The sequence below is a fragment of the Emydura macquarii genome, unplaced genomic scaffold (genome assembly GCF_026122565.2).
Source record: "Emydura macquarii macquarii isolate MOO-44397 ecotype Brisbane River unplaced genomic scaffold, CSIRO-AGI_Emac_v2 contig_1230, whole genome shotgun sequence".
Lineage (NCBI taxonomy): Eukaryota > Metazoa > Chordata > Testudines > Chelidae > Emydura > Emydura macquarii.
In genome coordinates, this window is record NW_027131367.1 from 15,071,601 (window position 1) to 15,088,577 (window position 16,977).

At 42.7% G+C, this 16,977-nt stretch overlaps 1 protein-coding gene across 1 annotated transcript in view; it reads left to right on the plus strand.

The window, feature by feature from the left end:
* MGAT5B (alpha-1,6-mannosylglycoprotein 6-beta-N-acetylglucosaminyltransferase B) overlaps positions 1-16,977 on the plus strand; it is a 153,667-nt gene that overhangs the window by 55,528 nt on the left and 81,162 nt on the right. The gene's annotated exons all lie outside the window — the stretch shown is intronic.

The window sequence follows — 16,977 nt, forward strand, 5'->3', positions numbered from 1 at the left end:
CTCCTGTCCTGCGAGGCTGAGCTTGGCTCCCCGCCCCAGGCTTTGGGACCGGGGTCACAGCTCCACTCGGGTTGGCCCGGCTGCTCCTCCGTCACGGTGCAGGGACAGCCAGGTCAAACCTGAGTGGCGCCAGGTTGCGATGCCCGTATCAGGGAGCCAGGCCCAGCCTTGTGGGACAGGAGCTGCCACAGTGAGGTGAGCGCAGGGTTGCCTCCATTTCCAACCTCCTTCCCCTGGGGCCTCCCCTCGGTCTGGACCAGGAGAAGTGTATGTTTGCCTCTTTTTGCACTCTTGGTTTTCTGCTTTCTGTGAGTGCAATTGAATCCACGCTAAAGCCGCCCCTGCGTGGTGTCAGGAATAGCAGGCAGGGCTGCCGTGAGCGGCGATGGCAGAGCTGCTGTGGTCTGGGGTTCTGTGACACTGCTTGAACTTTTTTTGTCTGTCGGTTTAATTTTGGATTCCATTAAACTGTTGTGAATTTTGTGAAAACATTTCTTCCCCCGCCCCCATTTAAAGTAGAGCTGGACCCAAAACAGACTCCCTGTCTGTGGTATTTCTGTGGCCCTTGTCACCTGCCACAGACTTCCTATGTGACCTTGGGCAAATCACTTAGCCTCCCTGTGCCTCAGTTCCCCACCTGTACCATGGGGATGATAGTACAACCCTGCTTGTGAGGACAAGCCCATTGAAGGTGGTGATGAGGGCCATATAAATTAGATACTGTTAGCCCCAACTTAGAGGTGGGAGATGAGTCTTAGAGAGGCTAAGTGACTTGGCCAAGCTCACATAGGAAGCCTGGGCAAAGTAAGGAATTGAACCCAGTTCTCCCAAGTCCTAAACTAGCACCTTAACTACTGGGCCATTCTTCCTCCTCCAAGAGGTGAACACCTCCAGAACCCAGCTTTGTCGATCAGGCCCTCCTCTGATTTAAACTAATGTTTTTAAAGAAAAAAATGTAGAATTTTTAAATAGGTCACACTTGATATTAAACTTTCATTTATGAAGGATTAATAGACATAAGCATGTTACAGATGTGAGTAGCATGTGTTCCAGATGGTTATAAACATACTGACAGAAGATATTGTAGAGAGAGATAAACCATGACTATAAGCACCCTATCAATGTGTTGGACTCTATTCAATAATTATACATTGTTATAGTCATTTCTTAAAACATCTATTAATTATTTACTAACCCTTTTAAAAGTGTGAGGTCTTCAGGACAGAGGCTGTATTACTATGTGTTTGTACAGCGCCTAGCACAGTGGGCTTCTGATCTTCACTGGGACTCTAGGCATTTGCAGTAATATAAATAATAATGACTGTGTGGCCACAGAGAGGTTGTTGAGCCCTGGAAAGAGAAGGGGTAGGGATGAGAGAGAAAGAAAGAAAGCAAGTGTTTGAATCCTTGCATGTAATATAGCTCACCATAGGTTGTCACAACGAGCTAAGCTGCCAATTTATCACCAGCAACATGGCGTTTAAATCTGTGGTGCCCACTCGCCCTCCCTCACCGTTATCTTATTTTTCCCTCCTACTGTGGAAATGCTGAGCTCTCTCTCCTTACTCTTTCCTGGTCATTCCCCTGCCAGAGAGAAACACATTCAGAGCTCACAGCAGACTGGTTGAAGATTTATTAAGACTAGAAAGAGTAAGGAGACCCATAAGCCCCCGGGCTGCTTCCCTCCATTCCAGTTCAACGGTCCAGCCCTGCTCTTAAATAAGACCGAGGCCACGTTCCCACTTAATGTGGCTGCCGACTTCTTTGAAGTTAAGCTTTGATTAAGTTAGCAGCAAATAACTGAGTGGCAGAGTATTAAGGAAATAGCAGGTTTGCTCCACTTTTTCTCCCCTTCCTTCTCTGCTTTGCCTGGAAGCTATTGCCTCTGGATTAAAAGTCTCTCTGGATTTTTCTCTCTCTCCCCTTCTGCCTCCCAATGGCTTTCAAGGAAGAGAGGCAGGAAGAAGAAACCCTTTGAGAAATGACAGCAATCAGCCACGATCAATGGAGCCCCTCAAATCCCAAAGACTGACTGATACCTTTCAACTGTTCTTTTCATTGCAATCCCACTAGGTTAAACAATACTAAAAAACAGATCTCTCTGGATCTGTCGATAGATGGGTGTGTACGGGGATAGGGCTAGATAGAGAGCTAAAACATACACACACATTTACAACAAGTCTATATCATACATTTCTGTTGCCACACATCTATATAACACATTTATTTCTGCCACTCCAGCATGGAATCACTACCAGAGTATGAAATAAATCCTGGGACTACAGAATCAATTGCATTTGTTTTTGCACCTTTGACCAGTTCACTTAGATTTTGCCCACTAACCTCTCTCCTCCAGGTACACGTCAATGATCCAGATTAGAAAATCAGCAGTAGTAGTAGCAGTAGCCAACAGTATTAGAGTAATTTCCAAGAGGGTTCAACCACAACTGCAGCCCACTTGTATTGGCACTGTACAAACGTATAGTGACAGACAGTCCCTGCTTTAAGAAATTACAATCTAAGTAGACAACAGAAGTGGTGTTGTCCCTATTTTGCAGAGTTGAAGGACTTAAGGTCCCACAGGGAGTCTGTGGCAGTGTCAGAAATTGAACCCAGCTCACCTGAGTCCCTGCCTAGAGTCTTGTCCGCACGCCCATCCTTCTCTAGTTTCACCCTCCCTCCTCCCCGCAAATGGGATCAAGTAAATGCAGAAACGGAAATAGATTCTAGTCTGAGGTCCACAGATGGCACCATTCCGCCTTGGAGCAGGGATGGGTTCTAAATGAAATAAACGCACGCTGCAAGGACTAGCAACGCTTGCTACGTCCCAGTGCAGAGCTGGCATTCCTAGCTCCCCGGTGACACACATGCTGCATCCATTTTCACACTGACAGCTCGAGAGATGCCATTAGACCTTTCAAATCGGGCCAGGATGATTTATTAAAAAGACATTACACGTCATTTTGAAAGACTTTAAACATTTATTCATACTAATTTTTTCTGTCACGCCAAGGCCTGCAGAAATGGTAACTAAAGCAACCCGAACTTAGGGGCAGACACATTTAAGAAAGAGCACTCATAAGAATGGGAGACATCTAAAGAGATGTCTTAGGCTACGTCTACATTACAGCCCCCTTCCGGCAGCATGTCGGGGACAAGTAGCTACATGCCGCACTGAAAGGCAGGCTGCCTCCATGCTACAGTGAGTAGCTACATGTGTCATTGAAAGGCTCTGGCAGGGAGGCGGCAGCAGGAAAAGGCTCAGCCAGAGCCTATGCCTCAGTGCCTTCCCTCTTCCTGAGCCTTTCCCCACTGCCAGAATCTCTCTCTCTCTGCTGGGGGAAGGCTCCAGCAGCAGGGAGGCAGTGGGACATAACTGCTAAGAATAGCAGTGTAGACAGGAAGGTGTGGCTTAGACAAGTAGAGAGCCATGTAGGGTACGTACTTGGTACATTCCTGCATCCTTCAAACATGTCTGTGCTCTACTCAGCTCAGCCATTCCTCACTGTCTACAGTGCTACATAAACCCGCGCTAGGGGGTCTACCTGGTGTATGCTCTGTATGCTGCTGAAAGAAGCATGCAGTGGAGACAGAGCCTTAAGTAACTTTTCTCTAAATTGTGTTACAAATCAAATGGCGCTGTGGTGGCACAGGAAGGTTTATGAACACACGCAGGGATGACACCAGCAGTTTGTTATGACTTTGCGACCTGTGAACGATGCAGATATCCCGAATCATGTGTCAATCAAACCTTCAGCGCTCTCCCATAATCATGCAATTTCTTATGACACATCTATACACACACATGGCCTTGAATTTATACTTTACATGTCTATATGCACATTTGTGAAGGATGGTCTGGTGCTTAGGGTCTTAACCTAGGATGTGGGAGACTTGGGTGCAAGTCCCTGCTGTGCTACAGAGTTCCTATGTGATCTTGGTTAAGTTGCTTAGCTTCTCTGTGCCTCCATTTCCCATCTGTAAAATGGGCCTACAAGTGAGGTGGCTGGCAGTCTAGGTAAGACAAGAAACCCACAGAAGGCAGCCTTACCCAACCTTGGTGTTGAAAACAGGAGATGAAGATGATACGTGCATCTTTATTATAGAGGGAGTAGAAACGCTATGTTTAAGGTTGCCTAATATTTTCTGTTATAAAAACTCTTCTGACCATTTTTTTGTGGAAAAAAGTAGCATGTGATCACATAATTAAAGACTATATCATAATGCATTCACACAAGGGGGATCTAATGAAAGTTGACAACCTTAAGTCTGGCATTTCCTAACTTTTTAATTCTTGGTTTAGTAACCTAAGTAACATTGTTTTAAAGTTTTTTTTTTTTTACATGTAATTTATATCTATATATAATGGAAAGTGTCATGTAACCACCTGCACTACCTGTCATCTATACACACATATATAGACACACACATGTCAACAGTAATCTACTATGGGGTGGACTTGACTATTAATGTCGGCACGTGGTACACTCACTCACCTTTGATGATTTTCTTGGCTTATATCTGGTCAATAGAACCAGTAACTTGAGATGAATTTAATGTCTCCATTTCAGCAGCTTCACAACCAGCAGAAAAATTAATAGCATTTTTGCGAACTGTCATCCTAATGATGTAGGATAGGAAATATCATATTTCAGCTCAGGGATATTTCTTGTATTTAGCAACCCCTTAGGAATGAGCATGCAAAATATTAAGATGATCACTTCAAATGGATATTGAACAATCACAGTCCATTAGAAAGACTGGTGGCCTTTTGTTAACCTATGGTGGTCATAACTATGCATTATGGGTTTTAAATATCAGATTTCAAGATTTTAAGTTTAAAAAGGCATTGAGTGGTTGAAATCTGATAAGACTGATGACCTTTTGGTGATCTCTGTTGGAAAGATCATAATAGATGGGTGCTCATATGTACAATGATGACATTTCAAGATGGTCATTGATGTTTTGTATTGATGTCAGAGCAAGATTTACATGCCTGCACAGTTCATATACTTGAGGATTAAGTTTCTTTATCTTGCATTTTGATAAGGTCTAAATGGAATGTTTTGATTTTTTGTTTTGAAATGACTTGTTTCTAAATCTATTTTATGTGATATAGAAATTATAAAAATGTTTAAAAATTCTAAATAGAAATGAAACACTTTGGTTTTTATTGGGATGGGATGTTTTGATTGACCTAAACAAGACATTTTCAAAAATTTTGTGTATGAAATTTTGGAATTTTTTGGTTTTCGTTCTGATTCAGAATGAAAACGAATTTTGAATGTCAAGTGTTTCCTGCAGAACAGAAATTCTGAGCTTTGACCAGCTCTGTTAAGTGTATTTGTTCCCTAAGGTCCTCTACACAGTCAGTCATGTTCCTTACCGGTCTGATGTTCTTTTACTTGTCATTGTTTCCCTTTGAATCTCTTGACAGGGCTACACTCTAATGTCCATAAGCAATGTCTCCTCAGGATATGCACAGGACATTTCTAGTTGTGTTCCCTTTGGTTCATATGTGTTGTTGTGTTATAGACCTTTGTGTTTGTTTTCCCATGGTCATTTTACTGCCTCAGAGAACCATTTGAGACTGGAATAAGGGAAGATCTGGTTGTCTTCTACTGTTTGGGTTCCTGGATGATGGAAAACCAGAGCCTGTGTTGTAATGGCACCATGAACATATCCATGGGGATTTCAAACGGTCCAGGAAAGCAAACCCTAATACAAATAGATAGATACAATAGATACAAACAGTGGAAGCATTATGGCAAATCTGAATGCAAGCTAGAAATAAATATATAAACTAGAAATACAAGTATGGAACAGTCACAAATAAAACATTCAGTGCAATCACATCCCAAACACACCTTTGGCCCACATAATTCCCACATTGCCGTTATTGTCAGTTCTTTGAATCCCAGTTGTTGACTTCAGGTTGAGCACATGGACCAGACTGTCCTTGTGGAAATGAATCCTGCATCACTTGAGCTTCCTGCCTTAGGGTTGGTTTTTTTTTTTTTAAAGCTCTCTTTGTTTTGGGTCTCTGTGTTCCCCAGGTGGAGAGACTGGGGCATGGGTGCTGGGACTAGAGGTGTGGGGTTGCTCCCACCCCCCTGGCTTGAAGTGGTTTCCGTTATATGCAGGGTTTACAGTTTGGTTTCAATGGCTTTCAGCACCCCTACTATACAAAATGTTCCAGGACCCCTGGTTCACCGACTTCCTCAAGCATCAGTGACCACATTAGTATTTGTCTGTTACGCACTTGAGAATGGCTTTGAAAGGAGAAAATTGTTAATTCCCTTCATGTATGCATCCCAACACATCATCCCTGGAGAGCGTAGACAGTACATCTGGGATTAGGTGTACAGAGTGCTTAGCCAATGGGTGAGGAAGCCCTCCCGAGCCCTATCACTTCTGTAGGAATGTTCTGATGGGCAAGTTTTCTTTGTTCAAACACAGTCCTCCACACCCTGCAAACTTTCTGGTGCATTTAAGTTAATCTGTCTTTCAGTGCTTATATAGTAACAAAGCGCCTCACAATCCTTAATTTATTTACCCTCAAAACTCTCCTTTGATGTATGGAAGTGCTGTTATCTCCATTTTACATATAGCCTCTCTGTGCCTCCGTTTCCCTAGGTGACTTGCCCAGGAATTCTCTGGCAGAGCTGGGACTTGAACCCTGTCTCTCAAGCTATGGCTAATGCAGTAACCACTAGGAAATCCTGCCTTTCTAGCCTCTTGTTTGTCCCTTTGAGCTCCACTAATTGATTTTCAGGTGTCAGTTGAAGATGAAACCGTTAAAGTGTGTTAATTTCAAAGGGATCTTTTTATTTTTTTTTAGTATTTCTGGTTAATGATACTGACATGTCAATTTCTCACCCAAGGCTGTAAAATTAGGAACAGTGGCAAAACACAATTCTACTTTATCAGCATTGCGTTTTACAAAGCACTCAGCTACTTGGAACGAGATCCCAATTCAAATGATAAAGGCTCAGATTTATAGAGCACCTTCATGGAGAAGAATGAGAGTGGGGCTTCAAAATTATTTATGGAATATCTGTATAATCACTGACTTTACATATACCCCACTGAAATGCAGCTACCTCTGAAGTGGCTACATGGCAGCAGTCCTCATCTAGCAACACTGCACAACAAAGGTTTTTTGGACGGGAAGAATGGCTTTTCCAGAAGAAACTGCAAGGGGAATTTAAGTAAACAGAATGTAATTAATTACCTGCACCGGAATTCTGCCAGGACATCAAGGTGAACAGCTCTGCTCTGGTGAAAAGTACCATGGGCTCTTTAATGGGAAAAGATTTTAATGACTATCACAGGTACAGGATAAGCTGCGTCTCTGCTTCCTTTCTGGTCTCTCTGAGTGCACTGCCTCAAGAATTTGGCTTCTGTCCTGTACCTGCCTTGGGGTGGAATCTGACAATTCCTCCTCTCTTAGATTGGGGCATAGATTCACTTCTCCAGGATACTCACTGTAGGCCCCAGTGCTTTTTAGATTCCTGCCTTTCTTCTCCTTGGGAAGCTGTAACCAGCGAGATTGACCAATAGCCTCTTAAAACACATTTTTTTAATTTAGCATTGGAACAAAGCATGGGAGAAAAAGGGCTTCAAAACAACCAGTAGCCGACGCTCATTTTTAGTCACGTCTGATCTTGCACTCCCCTAAAAGCTGTGGTAGTTAGGCTTCTTCTTTAGTTACAGAAACAGAACCAGCTTACATTCCCTTAACACAACTCACATCTTCCTGAGAGCCAGGCTATGTCTACACTGCAGTCAGAGGTGTGGTTGCCGCATGGGCAGACATAGCAAGCTTGCCTTCATCTAGCTGGCTTGAATAACATAGCAGCAAAGCTGTGGCAGCATGGGCTGTATGTGCCCCCCAGGGCACGGGGTGTGCACCCAAGTGGCTAGCCTGTGTTGCTGCCTGTGCTGCTGTGGATGACTGCTGGAGTTATTCAAGCTGGCTAGATCACAGCTAGCTTGGGTCCATCTACACGTGCTGCAGTCACACAGTGATTGTAGTGTTAACATACCTGAACTGAAATGTGATTCACCACCTGCCTCTCAGCCTGACTCACCCTGTTGCAGAGCTCCCCTTGAGATCTTAATGAATTGTCTCTTAATGATCCTGAAGTGTAAACCGCTGGGGGGGGGGGCAGATTATGTGCCTAAAGTTGCAGATAGGTGGCTAATGGGATTTCCGAAGGCTCCTAGGTTAGACACCTAACTCCCATTGATTTTCATGAAACATCCTTCAACTCTGTTCCGACAGTCACCCTGTCAGATCACTGCAATGGGGCCATTTTCTTCAGCACATTGGTAATTCCTGAAGAGTCTCCCACACACCTTTACTGCCTGTTCTTACTGGTAGGAAAGAGCAACTCGTTTTAGGACTGCAGCAGCCCGCAGATCTGACACCTAAACACAGCATGACAGCCTCCTTTACACATGAAGCAAGGATAGGGCAGCAGGGTGCAACAATGGAATCAGGAAACTGAGGGTGAGGTGGGTTGGATTTCATGCTTCTTACCTTAAAAGTCATTGATCCTTCCCTTAATTATCTCCCTAAAGCATGGTTTGTCATTTCTGGGAGGACCTACTAACAAAGGCCAAGGAAGCTGACGGCATTTGCAAGCGTAAATTGTTGCATGGGTTGCTGAAAATTCGGTGCTGGGGCTTGCGGACTCCATCACTGTTTTTAAGCTCAGGTTTGTGTTGTTGCTGTGACATGGTGCTCTTTGTATTGTGATGTGTGATGGAAGTGCCGCCCAGTGGGTTCCTTAGGGAGTGAACCTGAATCTCAAGATCCATTTGTAGGTGCCACTATTGAGATTATCTTTAACCAAGTACACCCCTTGCACTGCAAGTGTCAGGCAGAATTAAGACCTTGTCTATGCTAAGCCTTTAGCCACCAGTGTAGTAGCATGGGGGCAAACCCCAAGTGTAGTCACAATTTACACTGGTGCAATCCAATTTCTACCAGTGCAGTTTATCCCAGCCTACACTAATGGCTCAAAGCCTGGTGTAGACAAGGCCTAAAAGCCTTCCATCTTCTATTGCTGCCTTTATTTTCCCTTGCCCCTCCCCCCAAAGTATGTGTGTGAGAGAGAGAAAAAAAGAAAAAGATAAAAGGTAAGCAATGGATTTCATAATAAAACAACAACTCCAAGTCCGCGTGCTGGCCAGCTGCAGAAAAATCAATACCCTTGTTAATTGAATGCAACCCTCGTAAATCATCAGACGGAAGCAAAATTAAAACTACTTATGGAAGCATCCTGGAGAGCTTATTTACTGGGTGAGGGAAATATTAGCTTGCACTGGACATTTTATTTCGCATTGTGAGCCACATGGAGATTGGAGACTCCTTGGAAGTGGCAGAGATGAGGTCAAGAAGGCTGATTGACTGGTGGTGCGTTGCCAGCACCTCTGGACATGGCATATATGGGGACCTCACTGTTTCATGCCCCTCCTCCCCCTGGACGGCCCGTGCAAGATACTATTTGCTAATGACGATTCATCTTGAGGCTTAATTACTGCCAGACCTCAGTTAATTTCTTCATGCTTTACGCACTGGTTTCTGTGATAGTGACATGATTCCAGATTCCCCTTGTAATTAAAGTCTTACAAAATGACACTTAGTTGGTGACATTCTTGCATCCAGTTGCCTGCCAGCTTGGCTCTATTAATTTCTAAATTATTGCCACTGATAGTCTGGCTTTAGATAAATTGCTGCCAAATGGTACATTTCCCCCGATCTGTGGCTTAGCCTTTATCATTATCTCCAGACACCAGATATCAGTGTCTTATTTCTGCACAAGGGGTGAGGGCAGTGTGAAAAAGCATTATAAAGCAGGACTCAAGTGTGTCCTATTCATGGCTCTGGCCCTAAATTGGAGTGTGACCTTGGGCATATCCCTTCTGTGTCTCGGCTACACACAAGTTTACTTTCCTCTGGTGTTATGTGGATTCACTGATGGTTGCAAAGTGCTTTGTTATCCTCAGATGAAAGAGGCTGGTGAGTCAGAACTGCTCTGTTCTATTCCTGGCTCTGGCACTAGCTTGATAGGACTTTGGGCTGTGCCAACCTTCCCTGCCTCAGTTTCCCATCTGTAATTCACATGGGTGTCATGTGGTTCAGTTAATGGCGGTTAAATGTGCAGTGATCCCGAAATGAAAAGGGGCTGTGTAAAACACCACATTAAGCAAAGCTTGTCTTAAGTAACTGTTGGAAGGTCTGACAAAAATTGGCCGAAGATAAAGGTGGAGAAGCACTGTACGCCAGGTCTTCTAATGGAGGTGGAGCAGCATGTTGCTCAGTTTGTGGCAGGAATCTTTTAGTTGCTCTCTTAAGACATGAGGCTGGCTAGTACGTGTGCGCTGTGGCCTGTGTTTCGTGCTGTTGTTTTGATAACCCCACTTTGCTCACCAGGGTTGCAATTATAGCACCCTCTTGTTGGTTTTAACACACCCCGGCCAGGGCACATATTAGCAGAACAGCAAAAATAAATATATCAATAAATAAACTGCTTGAAGTCTAAAGTGAGACACTAAAAATGCAGCAGAGAGTTTTCTCTCTGTCTGTCTCTTTCCTGACCGGTTTCCCCAGGTCTATGGACTCATTCTGTCAAGAGCAAGAAAGAAAACATTTATGTGGCTCAGGTTATATGGGAGCCAGTCATTTCCCTTCAGCTCCCACTGTCACTTCCATCCTGTATCACTTATTCTCCAGCAGAAACACTGTCTGGAGTTAGCTAGAAGGAGCTTGAGACAACCTACTTAGGGAAAATACTGAATTCCAGCATCTGGAATTCCACTTACCCACCCAGGGCAGGGGTTGGAAAAAAGGGAGAAAAACCTGAAGAGATCCTTGGCCTCTGGGCTGCGAGATTTCCCCTGGGGATGGTTGGTAAACTGTTGGTAAACTGTTGTTTGCAAACTAAGCTGGGCAAGGAACTCTCCTGCTCTTGGCCTGGCCCTGAGCAGAAACCCCATGAGGCTGCGGGAGGATTGAACTGCAGGCAGTGGGTCTGGAGAGCACCAGGGAAATGGAAAAAGTCAGATCAAGGGAATAGACACTTTGGGGTGATGGGACAGGGGTTGACTGCAGTGATGTCACTTCTGATATACACCCGTGTAAGAGGAAACTCAGACTCCAATGTACCCTCAGTCAGCTCTAAGATCCCTCTGATTTCAAACCACTTTAGAGAGGCAGCCCCACCTGGATGTCTGAGCTCCACATGGCTAACAAACTGGAGACCAATGCTGGACTCTTCCCTGAGGATTTATTCGTGAAATTTCCAGCTTGGAGGAGAGGCAGAGGAAAGCCACACAAATGTCTCAAAGCTGCTGGCGGAGGAAGAGATAATGCATTGTGATGTAGTAAGCAAATAATCATGCAAGCCTCACTAAAATGTACTGTGTGGAAGACAGAGAGTAGTGCTGGGGAACTATTGATCATAGCAACCCAGGAGATACCTTAGGAAGGGGATAATTCCCTGCCTTTCTCCCATATGTATAAATCACTCCCACTTCAATGTCCTGAATTCTCCCAGTGTATCACATGGGTCAGATCCTCATCTGATGTAAATCAGCATAGTATCATTGGTTTGACCCCATGTGTTCCAGCCACTGTATTCCACGTGTGTATAAAATATGCCACTGGCAAAGGATGCTAAAGGCTGAGTGAAGTAGAAACAAATGAATGGAGGCTGGAGGGCTTCTCCTACCCAAAAGACACTGTACAAAATGAACAGTGCTCTAGCGTTAATCATGGGATCCTGCAGACTCCTCTCTTTCCATGGAGAAGACTCACTCCCAGGTCAACCCCAAACCAGGAGCTCTCATGACCCCACGCTTACTGTCCCAGGTGACAGAGCAAATTGCTCCAACTGATTCTTCACTTCCTGGCTGGGTTCCCTGAAGTCAGAGCCGACATCTGTGCCATAGCCATGAACTCTCCCACTGCCGCCAAAGGACAAGTTCCTAACAGCCCAGTCAAAAAGCAACTTACACAAAAAGGAGCCCAGTTTCTTATTTGAAAAACAGAATCAAAGAACACGGGTTTAACGCTGATGATGTGCTTAGCCATGCATGAAGCACAGGATGCAAATACCTACATATAGCGTAATGTATGCAGCACAAGTGGGAAATATTGAGATTTTAACTACTGCAGTACTGGAGATAAACAAATAACTCAAGGCAATTAATTTTGGCCTTGACTCTGCAACTGATTCTATGCAGAGCCCTGAGGCTACATGGAACCCTGCTGGGGTCAAAGTTTTCACACATGTATCCAGGGCCCCCGCCCGTACAGACTAATCCGCATACTTAACGTCATGCACTGTGAGTAACCCCATCCAAGTGCCTGATCTTGCAACACTTATCTATGTGAGTAATCTTGCTCATGGGAATAGATCCCATTGCAGTAAGTGGAGCACTGCCTTAGACTCTGGGGTCTATCCTGATTGTCCATTGCAGAACCAGGGTGTTAGTCTATGACTTTAGCTTCAGTCTGTTCTTAAATTATCTTATGATTTTCTTAAATTGATTTGCAAATATTTAATGTGTCAGTAAATTCCTTTTACTGTGTGGAGTGTTCTCTGCAAGTGTTTGATATTAGAGATGGTCCAGAAACGAGTCAACATTTTAATGGAAATTTTCCTTTTTTCCCCCACCAAAATTTCAGAATGTTGTGACCAGCTGGATGAAAAACTCACATTTCAACTGTGTTGGGGCTCAATTCTGCAAACACACTCACAGGAGTAACTTTACTCTGAGGAGTAATCTCATTAAAGTAAATGGGACTCCGACTGTGAGTAAAGTGACTCATGTACACGTTTACAGTAGCAGTCACCTGGTTAGTTCTGATTGGATGTACATGTCACATGACATTGTTTCTTTCCCCTGTTTGAATGAGCGTAACACTTAGTAGCAAAAGAGATCAAAAATGACTGAGCGACTGTCATCTAATATTTGCTTAAAACGAGCTGTTTCAGTGAATGGTCCTGTCATGGAACACGGGCGCTAGGATGTTTGCAGAAAGTGGATATGGAAGGAATGCAAACACAGTCAGAGCTAATTTAGTTCTTTATTCAAGCAGATGTTCATGGAGACAAGATTGAGCTGTTTGCCTCAAATAGGATGAAGCTTATAGCTGAATACAGAGCTACTGAAACACATACTTGAAACATATTTTACTGTATTTATGTGACGCTGATTTGATGAAGCCTGTGGGAATAATGATACTGACTTCAGTAAAATCCTTTGACATCTAAAGATGAAAGGCATTATATAAGAGTTAGGTATTATTATTATTACTCCTGCGGAACATAATAATGCTTATGACTTATAGCCTTTTTCATCGATGGTTCTTAAAGATGAGTGAGCATCATTATCCTTGTTTTATGGTGGAAGGGAAACTGAGGCACAGAGAGGCAAAGTGACTTGGGAACACTCATACCACAAACAGGTGGCAAAGTGGAGAATGAAATGCAGGTCTCCTGGTTCCCAGTCTAGTGCCTTATCTACTGGTTCACACTTCTTGTTCTATTCCCAGCTCTGCCACTTTGAGTTGCCATGTGACTTTGGACCAGTAACATAACTGCTCTGTGTCTCAGTTTCCCCATCCTTAAAAAGGCAGAATATAATACACACCTTTGTGAAGAGAGATTTGAAATCCTTTGGTGAATAGTGCAACACAATTGTTAAATATCATCATATATGTTATATGCACAATATCCTATTTTGGGAATACCTGTTTTACTTTCATGTGTCTTTGTCTCATCAAAATCATTGCTTATGACAGTTAATAGCTAAATATACAAAATGAGGATGCGAGTGTGTTTAGGGTTTGTGTTATCAAGACAACACACAAATAGAAACAGATTCATCTCTTCATAATGCTCATTTTCTAAGAGGCAATAAAGACACAGTACCTTGTAAAGGGATAAACGGGCTATAACTAAACTGGTGTTGCAAAGTCAGAGGCATGAGACAAAGCTAGGGGAACCAAATTAATGCCTTCAAAAAGTAAAGGAACGATCAACCTCAAGCTATATTATCCCGAAGATGATCTGCCAGTGGGGAAAGATATATCTTCCTAGGAGTTTTTGAAACAAGATAAATACCGTATATGGTGTTTTATAAACTACATTGTGATCTGAATCTTAATCAACACAAGGAAATATAAATCTAAAAATAATAAAGGTAAAATCAATGTGGATGGTTAGAAGCAAAAGTACTATATTTGCAGCAGTAAACGTTTTTAAGGTCCCAGGGAAAAATTCATTCTCGAAAACCTACAGTAATTTATTCTAGTTTCACTTGCTGGAGAATCCCCAGCACAGTTTGGTAGGATTTATATCCTCACTAAAGAAGCTTTTTTTCTTTTTCTTTCTTTCTTTCTTTCTTTCCTTTTTAAAAAAAAAAAAAAAAAAAAAAAGCCCATTGTTACTCCCTGTCCACTGTCCTGAGAAGCAGGTTACTGTGCTGGTGTAGGAAATATTGATAATCCAGCTATGCCATCATAATTAGAAGTAAGCAATTCTTTTTTGGTGAATAGCAAATAATCTGAAAAATGCCGCTTCAGGGCAACCAAAACTACTCGTGAATTCAGGTTGAATTTGGCTTATTGTTTTGGCCAAATAAAAAACAAGGTTTTTTTTTACAAGTCAAAATGTTAACATTTTCTACATGAATTGTTTTGACATTTTGTTTAGAAACAAACCATTTTATTTTGAAAAGTTGAATTGACCCAAACACATTTTTTTTATTTGTTTTTGTTTCGGCAAGAAAAACGGAAGAAATTCAGTTTTAGTTTGAAACAAAACCATTTTTTCTTTTTTTGTTGGTTGTTTGTTTTGTTTCATCACTGAACCAGAAAGTCAATTATTTTCTCAGTTCTAGGAACACTAGTAGAGTTAGGTGATAGTAGAACCCAGAGCACTCAGTCCATTGTGCTAAGGGGGACCCTCTGCTTACAGATATTAAGGTAGAGTCCTGACAGTCACTTGCACGGCTGGTCCGGCTGAATACATGGCTGCTCTTAGTGCAAATGAGAATTAAGACCACCCTCCCTGCTCTAAAGAGCTTCCAGTCTAAGGCCCTGATCCTGGAAAATCTGGGCCCATTAATACTGGTCATGAAATTATACAGCCTTTTAAAAATTCAAGCCACAGTTTTTCATGTAGGTTCTGATCCAGTAAGAAGAGGTATGTAGCCTGATCCTTGAACCTGTCTGGAGTCCCACGGATGTCAATGACCTCCTGCAGTAGTCAGTTCCACAGGTTGAGGACTTTTACCCATTAGGTAATGTTATTAAAACAGAGTTTGTGAGATTTAAGTCATGCTGTCCCTCTGCACCAGGTGAATTTCACCCTTGGTAAATAGTTCTTAAACTCCTGCACTTCTTTGATAATAAATAATAGTGTTTAAATAGTCCCTATCCTACTCTACTATTACTAACCAGGATAGACCATTTACATTTTTCTTTTCAGTATCTTCAGTCACTATCAATAAAGCACAATGTTCCAGCAAGCTACAGCAAAACCCTTTTATCTCTACGAATTTCCCAGTTTAAATATTTTATTTTCTAGTCCTCTGCCCAGGTTGTAAATCATTTTAATGATGGTTTAAGTAATTTATGCTTCATCTTTCTTGCCATCTGTTTAATAGCTTAAATCAAAAAGTGTTTCTAAACTGCATGCTGGATGCAAATTCAGGAGCTAAGATGAAATATCTTGATGTAATAAATGGTTGTTTTGTATCAACTTGTGTCTGAGCAAGTGTGGCAAAATAGAAAATGTAACTAGCCCATGATTTTGGTTTGTTTATTTTAAAATAAGATTTTCAGCAGTTTTTCTTTGCTTTAATATGAGACAAAACCCCAAGAATCCTGGCAGACACTTTCTGTGTCATTATTCAGCTCCAAGACAGCAAAAGAGAGGATAATATTCCCTTGCCTTCTTGATCCTAGTCACTTCAGTTTACATATGTTCATAAATTTCTTTAGCACTCTTCATGGAAAGCTTCGCAGTACAACTAATGTGATATAGCTTTCTTGTTTAAAGAGAAAGGAAAATATTGTTTGAGGGTGATAATCAAACATGTATTTTACATGCAAGATCTCTGACTTAAGTTCTTTTTGTTAAAGGAACAGCTGCGGGTGCTAGAGTTGGTCAAGCCATTGGGCATGAATATTGGCCTAGATCCTCATTTGGAATAAACCACAACACCAATGACTCCAGTGGGGCTATGGGATTTACACTTGCTGGGAATCTGACCCATTAACGTAGTACCTTTCCTGGTTAGTGATTCATTTGGGAGCTGATCCTGATTTCATTTGAATCTATTTGTTGACGCCATGTCTCAGGTCCGTCTGAGCTGTGCTCATCACGAGATGAGATGGAAAACAAAGGTGGCTTTAATCCTTTGGTATGTCTACACTGCACACTAAGCCTGGATCTCTGGGCTCCGGGCTTTTGGGCTTGGTGTTTCCAAGTCCGTGCTTGAGCATCCACACTGCATTATAAACCTGGGTTTACAGTTGCTGGACCCAGTCTCACAGCCACACTAATGTATCCATACTGAACCTTGCAGACCTTCTGTTTGAGGTCTGTGGCTTGAGCTGCGTCCACACTGTAAAATAACAGGATTTGGATCTGAACCCCAGCTGGATTCGGACTCTGACCCATCCTCCTAGCAGGGTTCTAGGACCTGTTGATTCTGGACACTTTGTGATCAGTGTGAATACCAGTGAGACATGGTACGCCCGATTTGCAGATCAATAAGGTTTAATGTGCAAGGTTTTCTATAAATATGCTAGTTAGATACAAAGCTTAAAATGAACTACAATATATCATACTCACTGAGCCTGGAGAGCTAAGCAGTTACTCAGAAGGCTGTAGACAGGAACGGCTTTCTTCAGGGGCCTCGCCAGGGAGTCAGTGGATCCTCTGATTCAAC